This window comes from Pristiophorus japonicus, chromosome 2 (assembly GCF_044704955.1).
Source record: "Pristiophorus japonicus isolate sPriJap1 chromosome 2, sPriJap1.hap1, whole genome shotgun sequence".
Lineage (NCBI taxonomy): Eukaryota > Metazoa > Chordata > Chondrichthyes > Pristiophoridae > Pristiophorus > Pristiophorus japonicus.
The window spans coordinates 331,452,067-331,468,139 of NC_091978.1; the positions used below are offsets into that span (position 1 = coordinate 331,452,067).

General features: G+C 43.7%; 1 protein-coding gene across 4 annotated transcripts in view; it reads left to right on the forward strand.

The window, feature by feature from the left end:
- inpp4b (inositol polyphosphate-4-phosphatase type II B) overlaps positions 1 to 16,073 on the forward strand; it is a 697,459-nt gene that overhangs the window by 59,612 nt on the left and 621,774 nt on the right. The gene's annotated exons all lie outside the window — the stretch shown is intronic.

Below are 16,073 nucleotides of genomic sequence, written 5' to 3' on the forward strand. Positions count from 1 at the left end.
TTCTTTACAACTTCACAAACACACAGACTCCAAGATGGCTGTTAACTCAGGAACTCGTCAGGTGACGTGTCACCTGATGCTTTATTTTTGTAAACAGCACTGGCTGCATTACCGCAGTGGTCCATTTGGTGGAACTATATATTACAATACTGATTGTGTGCATTTGCAGTATTTACTGTTTTCATTCACATTTCCAACATACTTAACTTGTCTTTCCATCTCAGAGTAGCAAGCAGTTTGTATATGGCACTGTTGTTGTAAATATCTTGTTTTTAATTGGATTGTCAGTCCTCACTGTTGGTTGGTGGTCTTGTATTCACGATGATGATTTCTGTGTTTCTCTTGAGCTGATTGTGTGATAGATAAGTTGTTAGGTACAGTTTCGATGGGCTCAATTTTCCCCAAAGCTTTTGTTTTGCCGTATTTGAAGAGTTACACCCGTTTTTTTTGGCCCAAGTTTCCCCTTTTGATTTCTACATTTTGGCGCAGCCTAGCCTGTCCTTTAGCTTTGGCCTTGATCTGTGCCAAAAAGATCGGGTTGCCACGGCAACCAGGGACACAATGCAGGCTGAGGTTGGAAAGCGAAACATACAGCCAGTTCACAACCTGCACAAGCACCTTAAAATACTTTTGCAGCAACTTATTTCCATTAAATTATTAAAGAACCCCCCCCACCCTCCCGATGCTGGTGCTGATCCCCGCTTCTATCCCAGGCCATAGGGCCTCCCGGTCCGCTCCCTCGCAACTAGCCCTGGCCGAGTGGCCTCCTCCCTCCTGATCCCACACCGAGCCCTGGCCGAATGGTCTCCTGGTCCGCTCCCTCGCACCTATCCCAGACTGATTGGCTTCCCGGTCCACTCCCCCGCACCTATCCCAGGCCAAATGGCCACTTCCCTCTCGATCCCCACACCTAACTATACCTGGAAGGCTTCCCGAGCCCCCCCCCCCCACCCTCTCTTACTTCTCCTGTTGCTGCTATATGGGCATCTGCTGCACTTACCTGCACCGATTTCCTGAACACTCCAGAAGGTTTTTCTACAGAGGCCACATATGCTGGCCTAAGAAGAACTGGAGTAACTCTCAGCTGGCCAAACTTGCTTAACTGGCCAGAATTGGCACGGGTGGCAGGTTATGCCCCCTTTGGCTGAAAAAAAAATGTACCTAAAAAAAAAAAAAAAAAATCCTAACTAACTGAGTTACGCTGGTGCAAATTAATCAGGGAAACTTGGGTTCTTTAACTTAGGCCAAAAAAAGGCACACATCTCTGGGGAAAATTGAGCCTTCAGTGTGTAAATTAATTTGAATTTAGAACTCGGAAAGCCTAATTAATTCCCAAGCTAGTTGTTTCTCTATTTTATTACTCCCATCAGCTGCAAAACAATAAGACAGTGCATATTGATTCTTTTTTGTGTGGGTGAGGTATTTTAATGGAGGGGAAAAATAATTCCTCTTTTTGGGATCCTTACTATGTTGAAATCAAAATTCATCAAATTGTCTCCCACTTTCACTTATTTTCCCACAGGATCACAAAAGTGTAGAACTCCTTAGCCTTCTTAGTGTTTTTGCCTTACAAGCAGTCTTGTGCTACATAAGCACTACTTACTGATTTATCTCATCTCCTGTTATTTTCTGTTTAGCCTTGGTGGAGTCTTGAATTTTTGGGGCGGGAAAACTATAGTTTTGAGGAGGCACTTGAGAGGTTAGGAGATTTCTATTGGAGCATAGAAGGCAGAGGAGATTTCAGAGGTTATTAAAATTAGGACATGTTTTTATAGGGTGACTATTTCCTCTGGTTGGAAAGTCAGTGACTTGGGATTGTGAATTTAAAATTGTCATTTTAAGAGATTGAGGAGAGATGTTAAGAGAAATAGTTTCACTCCGATGGTTAGAGTATCGAATGCTTTGTCACAAGTAATAGTTCCGGCAGAACCATTTAATATTTTAAGGGAAGAGCAGATAATTATTTGAAGCAGAGGAAAATTCAGGGCTACAGATAGAGGGTAGGAAATCTGGTAGAGGGGAAGGAGTAGCATTAGTGATTAAGGATGAAATTATTTCCATGATAAGAGATGATATAATGAGAGGTAAGCAGGCAGTGGAGACTTTATGGGTAGAATTCCAAAATAGGAAAGGATTTAAGATTGTAGTGGGAGTTGTGTATAAGCCCCCTGGTAGCAGTTGTGAAGTGGCAGAATGTATTCATGCAGAGATTGGACAAGCATGTAGTAAAGGCAGAGTGATTTTAATGGAGGATTTTAACTTCCATATAGATTGGAATAAGCAGACGAGCTCATGTCAGAAAGGTAATGAATTTTTCTGTGTTCAGGATAGTTTTCTACAACAATATTTCCTAGAACCAACAAAGGGGCAGGCCATATTAGATTTAATAATGAGCGATGAGCCAGATTTACTTAACAGTTTAACGGTGCGCGAACATTTATTTAATAGCGACCATAAGTTTAACGTGTTTGAAAGGAAGAAACGTGAACCAGTTACTAAGATTTTGGATTTGGGTACAGCTAACTGGAACGGGATGAGACTGACTGTCCACAGGAAACTGGGAAAATCTGTAAATGGGTAAAATGACAGGAGGTGTTCAAAAAATAATTTAACGTGATACAGAACTAGTTTATACCCCTGAGGGGCAAGAGCTCTACTTGCCCAAACAAACAGCCAGGGACAACTAGAGGTAAGAGACAGCACAAAACTAAAGAAAAAGCATAAAGAATGCAAAAAATAGCACAGATCCTGGAGAATAGGAGCGATACAAAGAACAGCAAAGGGTTACAAAACAGATGGTAAGAGCTACAAAAAGGAAATATGAAAGAAACTTGTAAGGGATATCATCAACACAAAAAGCTTTAAAAATTATATTGGGAAAAAGAGGGTTGTTAAGAGCAATGTGGGTCCCATAAAAACTGACTGGTGATATAAATAAAAATAAGGAAATGGCAGACATGTTAATTAATTACTGGGGGCAAACTTGCCATTCTCCTCTCTGTCCAACACACCCCTCCCAGTGCTGACCCTGTGGACACTGGCAATGGTTTAGTCATCACCGACCCGTTCAGCATCTCCCTCCAGAATGTCCATTCACTTGCGAACAAGGCCCTTGCCATTCATGAGCTTTATCGTGGATGATTGCATCGAAATCATGCCCTGATGGAAACTTGGCTGAGGGGTGATGAAACCTCCCCACCTGGCTATACCTTCCACCACTTGCCCCACCCAGACTGCCGTGACTCCCATCTTCGAATCACACCTTGGTCTCTCCCCTACTCTTCTAACATTTACTCCTCCTTTGAGCATCTCACCTTGTTCCACCCCTCTCACCTTTCATTTAAAATTCTCATTCTCTACTGCCCACCCAAGTACCATAAATATTTTATCACCGAGATATCTTCACTGCCTTCCTCCCTTGGCCTCCCATCCTCTGTGATTTCAACCTTCATCTCAATTCATCATGCTCTCTCTCTCTCTCTCTCTCTCTCTCTCTCTCTCTCTCTCTCTCTCTCTCTCTCTCTCTCTCTCTCTCTCTCTCCTCAGAGTTCACTACCCTCCTATCCTTCCTTAATCTCCCTCCATGTAAACTCCCCAACTCATATTCACGGCCACCCCCTTAACCTTGCCATCTCTCATGGCCTCACTACTCCGTCATGTCAATTACAGATAGGGCCATCTCAGACCGTTTCCTTGTATCACTCGCCACCCATAACCTCTGCCCCCCACCCCCCCCCCCCCACTCCCAAACCCCTACATCCTTCTGTGTCCGCCCTGGGAAAAAACTCTTTCAACTCTTACAGCTGCACTTGTGGAATCCCAAATGTCCAGACTTTGGCTCTCCTTGCACCACGACATTTCTGCAGCTAGCGATCTGCTCAACCACACCTTCACCAATACCTTTGATGCCCTAGTCCTTATTAAAACCATTACTCTCTCTCACCTTGGCCATTACCCCATTACAGCCTTCATTTGCGCTCCCTTAAGTCCAAGGGATGCAGACTTGAACAGATATGGCAGACAACCGGTAGAGCCATTCACTGCCAGATCTGGCTGGACCACAAAGCATTATTGGGTCCTGCTCTTGTCTGCCAAAACTGTTCACTGTTCCACGATTACTCTGGAATGCAAAAATAAAGCCTGGATTCTATTTACTGCAACTGTTTTCTTAAACCCCTCTCCCATCTACACCACCCTCATCTCCAACAACAAGTGGGAGGAACTCAAGGACGACTTTGTTTCACAGATTGATCAGCTGCTTCTGCCATTTCCCTTCCTTCCCCTAGCCCACTGGGTCATACTTCCTCTAAGGTTCCCCCCTGCCCTAGCCCTAAACTCTCAGATTTTTCCAGTTTCTCTACAATCTCCCTCATGACCTCTCCACGCTCACCTTGTCCATAAGACCTGCTCCCTCGACCCTATTCCTACTAAACTGCTGACCACCCAACTTCCTTTTCTGGATACCATGTTCTCTCACTGTTAATAAAGGATGAGATCAGTGTGTGAGTGAGAAACGATATTGGCTCAGAAGGTCAAGATGTTGAATCAGTTTGGGTGGAGATAAGGAATAATAAGGGGAAAAAGTCACTGGAGGGCGTAGTCTATAGGCCCCCTAACAGTTGCTACACTGTTGGACGGAGTATAAATCAAGAAATAATGGAGGCTTTTAAAAAAAGGGACGGCAATAATCGTAGGTGATTTTAACCTTCATATTGATTAGACAAAGCAAATTGGCCAGGGTAGCCTTGAGGAAGAGTTCATGGTGTATCCGGGATAGTTTCCTTGAACAGTATGTTGCAGAACCAACCAGGGAGCAGGCTATCTTAGATCTGGTACTCTGTAATGAGGCAGGATTAATAAATGATCTCCTAGTAAAGGATCCTCTAGGAATGAGTGACAAAAACATGGTTGAATTTCAAATGCAGTTGGAGGGCGAGACAGTTGGATCTCAAACCAGTGTCCGAAGCTTAAATAAAGGAGACTACAAAGGTATGAGGGCAGAGTTGGCTAAAGTGGACTGGGAAAATAGATTAAAGTGTGGGATGGTTGATGAGCAGTGGCAGACAATTAAGGAGATATTTCATAACTCGCAACAAAAATATATCCCAATGAGAAGGAAAGATTAAGAGAAGGGATAACCATCCGTGGCTAACTAAGGAAATAAGGGATGGTATCAAATTGAAAACCAGGGCATACAATGTGGCCAAGACTAGTAGGAGATCAGCGGATTGGGAAACTTTTAAAAGCCAACAAAGAATGACTAAAAAAAAAATGAGAGAGAGGGAAGATAGGTTATGAAAGTAAATTAGCATGAAAGATAATAACAGATAGCAAGAGTTTCTACAGATACATAAAAAGGAAAAGAGTGGCTAAAGTAAATGTTGGTCCCCTACAGGATGAGACTGGGGAATTAATAATGGAGAAAAGGGATAATCAAGGGGCTATAGGTATCACTATCACTAAAGAAGTAGTACTCAGTAAAATAATTGGACTAAAGGTGAACAAGTCCCCTGCACCTGATGGCTTACATGCTAGGTCTTAAAAGAAGTGGCTGTAGAGATAGTGGATGCATTGGTTGTAATCTACCAAAATTCCCTGGATTCTGGGGCGGTCCCAGCAGATTGGAAAACCGCAAATGTAATGACCCTATTTTTTAAAAAAAGGAGGCAGACAAAAAGCAGGAAACTACAGACCAGTTAGCTTAACATCTGTTGCTGGGAAAATGCTGGAGTCCATTATTAAGGAAGCAATAGCGGGATATTTGGAAAAGCATAATTCAATCAAGCAGAATCAGCATGGTTTTATGAAAGGGATATCATGTTTGACAAATTTGCTGGAGTTCTTTTGAGGATGTAATGAGCAGGGTGGATAAGTGGGAACGAGTGTATTTGGATTTCCAGAAGGCATTCGATAAGGTGCCTCATAAAAGGTTACTGCACAAGAGAAACATTCACTGGGTTGGGGGTAATATATTAGCATGGATAGAGGATTGGTCTAACTAACAAAAAACAGAGTCGGAATAAATAGGTAATTTTTTGGGTGGCAAACAGCAACTAGTGGGGTGCTGCAGGGATTGGTGCTGGGTCCTCAACTATTTACAATCTATATTAATGACTTGAATGAAGGAACCAAGTGTAATTTAGCTAAGTTTGCGGATGATACAAAGATGGGTGGGAAAACAAATTGTGAGGAGGACATACAAAATCTGCAAAGGGATATAGACAGCCTAAGTGAGTGGGCAAAAATTTGGCAGTTGGAGTATAATGTGGGAAAATGTGAGGTTATCCACTTTGACAGATGTCAGGGTTAACTTCAAACCACCATTCGGAGTCCGTTACCATTAAAGCAAATGCAGTTTTATTAATTAATTCAAGCTAGCAGTGGAGCTATTCCGTAAGGAATGCTCAGAGGACTTGGAGACATTGTCCTTTATACAATTTCAGATGAAGTCATTACGTAGTTATGCTAGTTACAATTAACACATGATGATTGAATTATATATAATTGATTGGTACAGCACTTCCTCCAGTCTGGCTTCCACATGCCTTAAATTGTAATTCCGGATACAATTACTGTCATCCATTCTATTCTACCCTTATCTTGTTATTCAGTTCAGTTTCTGTGTTAGCTGCCTGTTCTCTTGCCTCCCAAGGTCTTTGGTCTGGGAACTGGAAAGTTTTGTTTTCCGTGGAATGTTTTCCACAGTCTGTAGGTTCCATTTACTATTTTAAAGATTTGTAATTTACCTCTTCGGCAGAAAAATAGACAAGCAAATTATAACTGCAATTGTTCTTTATTTAAAAGTGCTGCAGCACAGAGGTACCTGGGGGTCCTTTGCATGGAACACACGAAGTTAGTATGCAGGTACAGCAAGTAGTCAGGAAGGCCAATGGAATGTTGGCCTTTATTGCCAGGGGGATAGAGTATAAAAGCAGAGAAGTCCTGCTACAACTGTACAGGGTATTGGTGAGGTCACACCTAGAGTACTGCTTACAGTTTTGGTTTTCGTATTTAAGGAAGGATATATTTGCATTGGAAGCTGTTCAGAGTAGGTTCACTAGGTTGATTCCGGAGATAAGGGGGTTGACTTATGAAGGTAGGTTGGGCCTCTACGCATTGGAGTTCAGAAGAATGAGAGGTGATCCTATCGAAACACACAAGATAATGAGGGGGCTTGACATGGTGGATGCAGAGAGGATAGTTCCACTCATGGGGGAAACTAAAACTAGAGGGCATTGTCTCAGAATAAGGGCCGCCTATTTAAAACTGTGAGATGAGGAGAAATTTCTTCTGTTTGTAAATCTGTGGAATTCTCTGCCCCGGACCCGGAGAGCTGTGGAGGCTGGGTCATTGAATATATTTAAGGCGGAGATTGACAGATTTTTGAGCGATAAGGGTTATGGGGAGCGGGCAAGGAAGTGGAGCTGAGTCCATGATCAGATCAGCCATGATCTTATTAAGTGGCGGAGCAGGCTCGAGGGGCCAAATGGCCTACACCTGCTCCTATGTCTTATATTCTTATGTTCCATGTTTGAATCCCTCCAGTCTGGCTTCAGTCCCGCCACTGTACCAAAACGGTTCTCATCAAAGTCACAAATGATATGAGTGTGACAAAGGTAAACAATCCCTCCTCCTCCTTCTCGACTTGTCTGCAGCCTTTGATAGGTTTGACCACTCCATCCTCTGCCAACGCCTCCCCACCATCGTCCAGCTGGGTGGGACTTGCCTGGTTCCATTCGTAGCCAGAGAATCACTCTTCTTGCTCCCGCATCGTTGCCTCTGGTGTCCCCCAAGGATCTAACCTTGGCCCCCTCCTATTTCTCAGCTCCATGCTGCCCCTTGGCGGCATGATCCGAAAATATAGCATCAGTTTCCACATGTACACTGACGACACCCAGCTCCACCTTACTACCATTTCTCTCGACCCCTCCACGGTCTCTAAATTGTTGGACTGCTAATCTGACATTCAGTACTGGAGAAGCAGAAATTTTCTCCAATTTAAATATTGGGAAGACTGAAGCCAAATTAATCGATCTATTATAGTTATACAGTTGTGTTGTTTCTGGTCATTCTTGATTCTTCAGTAATTGGTTTAATCAAGTTGAAGCAAACGTTATTTAAATCTTTGAGGTTTCAAAACCAAAATGAAATAATTTCAGGAAAAGAAATTGAGAAGACTTGGGGAATAGATAAGAACTTATGATGAGCTTGGCTCAATGATATACCTGTACAAGCAAGAGTGTTAGAAATATGTGCAAAAGCTTGCTCCTGACATCCTGCAGTTGTGAAAAGAGAAAAAAACATCTTTGCATATTTCTGTATTTAGTGCAACATAGTAAGGAGTGGGAAAATTGGAACAATTATTCTGGAATTTTATTTGTAGCACACTCTGATAGATTAAATAAGTTGGGAGTTTGTTTTCAATACAACAAATTTGAAGGAGATAGCGATCCTGTTGGAGCAGGGAAGAAGAAATCACGTGGGCTTGCAAAACCCACCACCGGTGTGTGTCAAGTTGCCAAATGATAAGTCATCTATGCAGTGACATAGGCCCCAAGTTTCCACATGATTTGCTCCTGATTTTTAGGAGCAACTGTTGGAGAACGGAGTATCTTAGAAATCGGAATTCTCCACATTTAAGTTTTCTGCAGTTCTAGTCAGGTAGAACAGTTTCACTTTTGAACAGAATTTTTTTTTCAAAAGGGGGTGTGTCCGGCCACTGACGTCTGATTTGAAAGTTTCCACAGTGAAAACGTACTCCAAACTAACTTAGAATGGAGCAAGTGAAGATTTTTGTAGGCTTGAAAAAACCTTGTCTACACATTAAAAAAATCAGGCGCAGGTTACAAGTTAGGCGTCGGGAACGAGGTGGGGGGGGAGGAGGGGGGGAAGGGAAGTCATTACATTCTACAATAAATCCTTAGTTATACTTATACAAATATTATACAAATAAATCCAACCTAAATAAAAATTTATAAGCAAAGAAAAGATTAAATAAACCATGTTCCTACCTGTGTGAAAGTGCTTCAGGCAGGCCTTTCAGGCAGCGGTTTGCCGTCGGGACCGACCGACGGCAGGGGGAGGGAGGGGAAGGCTGCAGGAAGCCTCATTACTTGAGGCAGCCGTTCCTGACGGCAGGGGGCGGGGAGGCAGGGAGAAGGCTGCAGGAAGCCTCATTACTTGAGGCAGACATTCCCGACGGCAGGGGGGGGAGGAGGCAGGGAGAAGGCTGCAGGAAGCCTCATTACTTGAGGCAGCCGTTTGCCGTCGGGCCTGACCGACGGCAGGGGGAGAAAGCTGCAGGAAGCCTCAGTGCTGATCATGGAAGGGCAATGTGGTTTTATTAAAAAATGTTAAAAATTGAACAGCTACAAAGAATTTGAATAGTCTCAAACAAGTGCATGTGTCCCGTTTATCACAGTCTATCTTTAATTACAGAATGCACTCTGTCACCCTCACACACAGAAATATCAAGAAAATTAAAATACAAGCCTTTGCAAGGGTTCAATAAACAAATTTTCACTTTTTCTGCAGCACTTTTTAAAATGGCTGAGTGCCAATGTTTCCTTCACACTGCGCGAACGCTCCAACGCACACGCGCAGGGTTGCCGGCACGAAAAAAACTCATTTAAATTGTACCCGCCCCCTCCTACTTACAAAATCGGCGCGAGTGGTAGGCTCCAAAGCGCTCGAGAATAGCGCGGTTTTTTTCAGGCGGCGTTTTCGGCGCGAAAAACGGGCGCCCAGCTCGGAAGGGTGCCTGTTTTGCCGCGTGTGGAAACTTGGGGCCATAGAAAGTAAGTGACTGAAGGCAAATCTGTGCCTATCCCCTTCACCAGCAGTTTCAAAACCCTCACCAGTCACGGGTTGAACAGTGTTCCAGGTAAATTAGTGTCTGGTAATTTAATTGATGCAACTGCTGCAAATTGAATTGAATGAAAATGTTTCTGACCCTAGTTGAAAGTAAATTCACTCCAGATGCTCTGTCAGTTTATATTTGCATTTCTGCCCATTCCCTTTCTACTTCAAGAACAAGAGAAGTGGTTTTGATAGATGCAGACCTTTTACATTGAGATTTTATTCTGTGCAACACTGCAAATGCAATTCCTTGACTTTTGTGACTCGAGTTTTGCAGGGGAAATGTGTTTGAAAGCCTATGTGTTGTGTGGTGAATGCATAATAATGTAGGTATTTAAAAGTTAGATAGCAGATCAGATTGATGTTTTATTTCTCAGATGGTTTTGAAGAACATCACTGACTATGTTTATTTCTTGGAACTCGATTGACATTTTTTGCTCGTGATTATTGTTCTTTCCTGTGCTCTACACTCACCTTAGTACCAACATGACATGTATATTGTGTACCATTTTCCCTGTCCCATTTTCTTCCTTTCTCTCATTAAGGCATTGACACTCTTGCTGGTGTTTGGTTCTGTGGGCACCAAGTGCCACTTGGTACTTCTATGTCTCCTGTGTGATCCTAGACAGCAACTGTTGGCAGAATGGGAGCATCACAGATACACACAATCCTGTACTTGCCCTACATCCACACATTCCAGCAGGCATTATGGAATAACGATAATCCCTAGAACAGGGGAACTGATGCCATGTAGCACCCTTGCTGTTGTTGAGCTGAAACCAATCAAGACAGTGCAGGGAAATGTCAGTTTTTGCAGAGGACATTTCAGGTGCAGCTTAGTTTTAAGAGATGGATTTCAGGTAGGTGTCATTGGCTGGAGTCAATTTCTACCTGAAATCCATCTCTTTAAAAACTACACCTGAATTGTCCTCTGCAAAACCTGACATTTTCCTTTAACGCCTGATGGTACACTATCCCACTGCATTTCAATGGGGTCAAGTGGGCATGTCTAATTTCCACAATTTATGCCCCAAATGTTTTACTTCTACTATACAAGTGGTGGTATCCCATAGGCAACTACTGCATTGAGGAGACCGCTACAACTGAAGATTGGTTTTATTTTGTCTGCATATCTGTTTTAGTAGTTTGTACACAAGAGCATAAGAAATAGGAATAGCAGTAGGCCGTAAGACTCCTCGAGCCTGCTCTGCCATTGAAATAAGGTCATGGCTGAACTTCTACATCAACTCCATTTTCCTGCCATATCCCCAAATTCCTTGATTCACTCAGCACAAAATATCTATCAATCTCCATCTTGAATATACTCGACGACTGAGCTTCCACAGCCCTCTGGGGTAGAGAATTCCAAACATTCAGTCTTCTGAGTGAAGAAATTTCTCCTCCGTGTCAGTCGTAAATGGCCAACCCCTTATCCTGAGATTATGACCCCTAGTTCTACACATTCCAGCCAAGGGAAACATCATCCCTGCATCTATCCAGCATTCTCTCATCCCAGGAAACAAACTTGTGAATCTTTCTTGCACCCCTTCTAAGGCAAGTATATCCTTCCCTGGGTAAGGAGACCAAAACAGTCTCCAGTACTTCTGTTGGGGTCTCACTGAAGCCCTAGAATTGCAACAAGACTTTCTTACTCTTGTACTCCAATCTCCTTGCAATAAAGGCTAACATACCATTTGCCTTCTGAATTGCTTGCTGTACCTGCATGTTAACTTTCTGTGATTCGTGTACAAGGACACCAAATCCCTCTGAATACCAACATTCACTAGTCTCTCACCTTTTTAAAAAATATATATATTCTGCTTTACTATTCTTCCAATCAAAGTGGATAATTTCATATTTCATATTTCCCCACATTGTACTCCATCTGCCATCTTCTTGCCAAAACACTTAACCAGTTTATATCCCTTTGCAGCCTCTTTGCGTCCTCCTCACAGCTTACTTTCCCGCCTAGCTTTGTATCGTCAGCAAACTTGGATACAATACATTCTGTCCCCTTGTCTAAGTCATTGATATTGATTGTAAATAGCTGATCCTTGCAGCACTCGACTAGTTGCACCCTGTCACTCAAAAACCCTTATTCTTACTGTTTTCTGTCTTTTAACCAATCCTCAATCCATGCCACTACCAATCCCATGAGTCTTAATCTTGTGCAACAGTCTCTTGTGTGGCACCTTATTGAATGCCTTCTGAAAATCCAAATATACTACATCCACTACTTCCCCCTTACCTACCCTGCTCGTTACACCCTCAAAAAAAAAACCTCCATATTGTCAACATGAAAGCAAAATACTGTGGAACATAAGAACATAATAGGAGCAGGAGTAGGCCATTCGGTCCCTGAATCCTGCTCTGCTATTCAATAAGATCATGGCTGATCTTCTACTTCAACTCTACTTTCCTGCACTATCCCCATATCCCATGATTCCCTTAAATGGATGCTGGAAATCTGAAATAAAAACAAAATACTGGAAATAGTCAGCAGGTCAGGCAGCATCTATGGAGAGAGAAACAGAGTTAACATTTTAGGTCGATGATCTTTCATCAGGACTAGAAAAGTTAGAGATGTAACAGGTTTTAAGCAGGTACAGAGGCAGGGAAAGCGGAGAAGGGAGGAAAGAATAAAGGAAACGTCTGTGATCGGGTGCAAGGCAGGAGTGATTAAATGACACATGGGTTGATCTTCCAAGGCAATAGGAGACAGTAATAAGACAAGTAAAGAAACAAAAGATGGGTTCAAGAGGTGAAAATGGTAATAGAATCAATATCAACACCTGCTGTCAAATGAGGCAATGGTTATAATATGATGAACTCAATGTTGAGCCTGGAAGGTTGTAAAGTGCCTAACTGAGAGATGAGGTGCTGTTCCTTGAGCATGCGTTGAGCTTCATTAGAACAGAGTTGGGAGTGGGATGGATGATTAAAATGGCATGCGACTGGAAGTTCAGGGTCCTGCTCAGACTAAATTGATGCATTCCGCAAAGCAGTCACCCAATGTGCATTTGGTCTCCCCAGTGTAGAGGAGACTGCATCGTGAGCAGTGAATACATTATACTGAATTGAACAAAGTTCAAGTAAATCGCTCTTTCACCTGGAAGGAGTTTTGGGCCTTGAACGGTGGGAAGGGAGGAGGTAAAAGGGCAGGTGTTACTTCTCCTGCGTTTGCACAGGAAGTTGCTGCGGGAAGAGGTGGGGATGATTTGAAGAGTGTCACTGAGGGAACAGCCCCTTTGGAATACTGAAAGGGAAGAGGAGGAGGAGGTGTTTGATGGTGGCATCATACTGGAGGTGGAGGAAATGATGGAGGATGATCCATTGAATGTGGAGGCTGGTGCATTGGCAGGTGAAGACGAGGAACCCTATCGTGGTTCTGAAAGGGACGTGAACGGGCGAGAGTAGAAATGTGGGAAATAGAACAGACATGGTCGAGAGCCCTGTCAACCGCGCTGGAGAAGAGTCAATGGTTGAGGAAAAAGATACATATCGGAAGCACTGGAATGGAAGGTGGCATCGTCAGAACGAATGCGACAGAGATGGAGAAACTTGAAGAATGGAATATAATCCTTACAGGAAGCAGAGTGGGAGGAAGTGTAGTCAAGGTAGCTGTGGGTATGTCTGGGCTTGTAGTGGATATTGGTCAATAGCCTATCTCCAGTGTCATGTATGTACATTCTGTTTGTAGCCACCAGATGGTGTCATTGTTGGAGGCCGCTGAGCAGGCACTTTGGGCCTAAATAAAGCAGAGCCAAGGTTGTACCTTGCTTAGTTAAACAGTGCTTAGTTAAACAGTACTCAGTTTGAACCTTTATTGCATTCATAACATCCAGAAAAGAAGACGCACAAGTTGAGGAAGGGAAGGATACAGAGATGGATAATGAGAGGGAGGGGTGGAAATTGGAAGCAAAATTGATGAAATTTTCTAGTTTGGGGCGAGAGCAGGAAATTGCTCTGCTACAATCATCAATGTACCAGAGAAAAAGGTGCGGGAGGGCACCTGAGTATGACTGGAACAAACAATGTTCCACATATCTCGTGGAAAGGCAGGCATAACTAGGATCTATACAGGTTCCCATAGCAGCACCTTGTATTTGGAGGAAGTGAGTGGAGTCAAAGGAGAAGTTGTCCAATGTGATCAATGCTTCAATGCTGGGGATGTTAGCCTGGACGAGAACACTGATGTTGGTGCGCCTGTCCTCCCAGGGGATTTGCAGAATCTTGCGGAGACATCGTTGGTGACATCGCTGGGCAGGCCACATAGTTCGCATGCCAGACACGAGACTCCCTAACCAAATGCTTTATGCGGAGCTCCTTCACGGCAAACGAGCCAAAGGCGGGCAGCGGAAATGTTACAAGGACACCCTCAAAGCCTCCCTGGTAAAGTGCGACATCACCACTGACACCTGGGAGTCCCTGGCCGAAGACCGCCCTAGGTGGAGAAAGTGCATCCGGGAGAGGGCGTTGAGCTCTTCGAATTTCAACGTGAGAGCATGAAGAGGTAAAGCACCATGCAGTGGAAGGAGCGTGCGGCAAACCAGTCCCACCTACCCCTTCCCTCGACAAATGTCTGTCCCACTTGTGACGGGGTCTGTGGCTCTCCTATTAGACTGTTCAGCCACCAAAGAACTCACTTCAGGAGTGGAAGCAAGTCTTCCTTGATTCCGAGGGACTGCCTATTGTGATGGATGTCCAATGTGAGAGTTCAGCCAGGAAGGGGAGGGTGCTGCTGGATGGGGTCCAGTTGGGCCATATTGTTAAGCCATGTTTACTTTAACACAACATTCACTAGAAGGTGCCGCAAAGTCCGTTCACCTAATTTCTAACTACTACCTAACACTGTATATCATTTGTGAAAGTTACTTTACTTGCTCAAGCTCCTAGCCTACTACTTGCATGAGGTGTTCATTGAATGAGACAAGGATGACGGGTGAGTGGTGGGTGACAGAGAAGGCTCTGTGAGGAGGTCTTTTGCTCACCTTTCTCTTGCTGTATTCATGGGTGCTAGATATATATCCAAACCTCTTTCATGCAGGCAGTGATGGGACTCCGGAGTGAGTGACTGTGACCCTACCTTGAAGTCCACTGATGCAGGTCACAGGCAACCAGGTCTTTGAGGCTTTGTGCAAGTGTGATATTAAGCCCGGCTCTCAAGGCATCTATTGCTGCCTTTCCTGACGCCATCTCTGTCCGTAATATCGCCTCCTTATGCCTTGTTGCTGCAGAAATCTTTTGGACTGATATTCGCTCTAGGGTGTTCTTCATGCCATGGGGAACAGTGTGTTGCAGATGTGTTTAATAGACTCCCCTCACTTCACCACCATCTCAACTATATGGACGGAAACCTCCATACGAGATCAATGCTCCCTAATCATAATTCTTCTGAAGAATGGGTATCGAAGCACCTCAGTCGAGGATAAAACAGGTGCAAGCCATTCAGCCGCTCAAACCCATTTTAGCCATTCAATTAGATCATGGCTGATCTGCACCCCATTTACCTGCCTTCACTCGATACCCTTATCCAACAAAAATCTATTCATCTTGAAAATTTCCATTGACCCAGCATTCACAGGCTTTTGGGGTAAAGAGTTCCAGATAGCAGACGAGTGTAACGGCATTGCAATACTTCGAAAGAGCATGTGAAACTGACACTACTTACGGTGAGCCTTTCCCTTTGTTGCCATCTTGCCTCTAACCCTCTTGTCTCCCAAGGCCTTTTCTGTTTTTTTTCTGTTAGTTGCAGAGCTTTTTGTTTGTATGGACCCAGGACTTTTAGTCTTGGTGTTATTCCCCCAATTGTCGTTCTTTGTTTGTCATACTGTGCTACCTTTTCTTTTTTGGAGGGAGGAAACATTGTTAAAGGATTGTGATGGGGATGGAGCCTTGTTTTCCCACATCTGATCAAGTGCATTTCCTAATGATTAGAAGTCCAGATGCATTGTCCTTTGAAGATTAACAGAACCCCTTGTGGTAGACTGTCAGTTAACAAATGTTTGACAATGAAACAGTGCTTGTACATTTGAACAGGTTACTCTTTGTAAAAGTGAGTTTCCTTGACATCCAGGTGTTACCAGAGAAAGAGTATGAGAGGTTAGGAGGTGAGTGAAGTCTGTGGTGCAGGGTTTGGGTTGGGTATATTGTCTCCAGTGGCTGGGAGGATCTGTAGAGGCCAGTGGGGTCGATGTTAACTGCCTTTGCCTGAC